This window comes from Octopus bimaculoides, chromosome 7, assembly GCF_001194135.2.
Source record: "Octopus bimaculoides isolate UCB-OBI-ISO-001 chromosome 7, ASM119413v2, whole genome shotgun sequence".
NCBI classification, from domain to species: Eukaryota; Metazoa; Mollusca; class Cephalopoda; order Octopoda; family Octopodidae; genus Octopus; species Octopus bimaculoides.
In genome coordinates, this window is record NC_068987.1 from 88,268,945 (window position 1) to 88,271,194 (window position 2,250).

General features: G+C 36.2%; 1 protein-coding gene across 2 annotated transcripts in view; it reads left to right on the plus strand.

Moving 5' to 3' along the window:
* Nucleotides 1–373: 373 nt before the first annotated feature.
* The window catches only part of LOC106884136 (uncharacterized), a 9,996-nt gene continuing 8,119 nt past the window's right edge, over nt 374–2,250 (plus strand). For both annotated transcript variants that reach the window (XM_014935370.2, XM_052969781.1), the window contains exon 1: nt 374–443. The gene's annotated coding sequence lies outside the window, so the exon portion shown is untranslated. The remainder of the gene's footprint in view (nt 444–2,250) is intronic.

A 2,250-nucleotide genomic window follows, 5' to 3' on the forward strand; every position in this document is an offset into this window, starting at 1 on the left:
AGCAATTGATCCCGGTCAGACTTAGACCCTTCTTCTTTCTGCGACTGTCTTCAGTTATGGCTTTATTGATCAGTAGCATCCCTTCTGCTCTTCTGATACAGGTTGTTTTCTTCGAGATGTTTGCCCATTCTCTGCGATATTATTGCTGTAAAGGCTTTGTAAATTGTAGGGAGACAAATTATCAGTCTGTAATTTTGTGGGTTTGCCATTTCAGTGGATTTGGGAATTAGGATAATTTCCCCTTCCACAGGCCATTCAGGCATTGTGTCTGGCTTTGCTAGTATGTCATTATATTTCTCAGCCAGCTTTTTGTTGTTGTTGTTGTTGTTGTTATTATTATTATCATCATCATTATTATTATTATTTTTATTATTTTGTAGAATGATCAAAAACGGCAATGTTTAGGACTTCTGAACTATGACAGAGGTTGTGAATGGAAACAGGTAAGTTTGATCTAAGCTGACATTATGAGCCACACGCACACACACTCACACACACATGCACATGGTTGTGTGGCTAAAAAACCTTGGAACCTTATGATTTAAGATTCAGTCCCACTGCATGGCATTTTGGGCAAGTATCTTCCCCTATAACCTGGGGTCAACCAATGTCTTGTGAAAGGATTTGGTTAAAAGAAACTGTATGGAAACCTGTCACACACATACACACACACACGCACACATGTGTGTGTATGTGTGTGTGTGTGTGTGTGTGTGTGTGTGTGTGTGTGTGTGGCGTTCTGTTTGTGTTCATCTTCCCACCACTAATTTTAGAGGTAAGCACTATTGATTCATTCAATCCAAGACTTTGTTTGTAGATATTGAACCAGCCTTAATGGACGATTTCCAAAGTTGACTGTGGTATAATTTTTAAAACTTAGAATGCAATATAACAAAATTCTTTTAAGTATTTTCTCTGTTGTACTTCTAATTTTGCATTCCTCTACCCTTAACTAATGTCATAATAATAATAATAATAATAATAATAATAATAATAATAATGAGTGGAAGACTCTGGAGCATGCAAACAGTAATGATTGTGCCTATAATGATTGGTGCATTGGGAACAGTAAGCAAAGATATAGACAAATGGGTGAAGGAGATTGTATTAGAATACCCTGTAGAGCTCCAACAGAAAGTTTGTCTTTTAGGGACAGCAAGGATTATCAGGAAGATTCTAAGCACTTGAAAGACAGCTGAAAACTTGTGGATACCTAAAGTTACAGGTAGTAACCTGCTACACACATAATTCTTAAGAAGAATAAGACCGAACCTGAGCTAAACCATAATAATAATAATAATAATAATAATAATAATAATAATAATAATATTAAGGCCAACATATTAAAGAACGGCAGCTTCCCAACATGTCGTGTATGTCAACAACAAAATGAGACCATTGATCATGCTGTCTCCATGTGCAGTCTTCTTGCGTCTACAGAGTATCTCAACAGGCATGATAGAGATGCACAATATATTCACTGGGTAATATGCAAAAACCTGGACTTGCCCCATGATAAAAACTGGTGGGAACACAAACCACCTCCAATACTTGAAAATGATCATATCGCACTCCTCTGGAACTTCACCATTCAAACTGACAGTAAAATAGATGCAAATAGGCCACACATCATATTGAAAGACTTCAGACAAAAATCATGCCTCTTCATTGATATGACTGTCCTAATCGATATAAACGTATCTGTCAAGACCTACCAAAAACTGAGTAAGTATGAAGATCTTGAAACAGAAATTAGCAAAATGTGGAACCCCAAGACTAAAACAATAACTGTTGTCATAGGTGCCCAAGAAATGATAGCAAAAGGGGCTAGTTGCTACTTTGCTCAGATACCAGGAAACCCCAAAATGGCAGAAATTCAAAAGATAGTGCTCATGGGAACTGCCCATATCCTACGTAAAATACTGTCTATGTAATCTCATGTTTTAAAACAAACTCATAATTTTCTTATGTTTTCTTAAACGTTCTCTAGAAACAACACTAAGTACAAATCCAAATATATGACACCCTAGGCATAACACCAACAGGAACTTGTAACTTGTTGTCTCTTGAGGTCTCTTGGTGAGACTTGGATCCTACTTGTTCAAATGTAAAGCAAAAGTCAAACATAAAATAATAATAATAATAACGATGTCTAACTTAATTTTATACCAACAAATTCTGGGAAGAATATAGTCAGTGAAATCGACCACACAACTCGACTGATTCAACTGATATTTTAATTTTCATCGG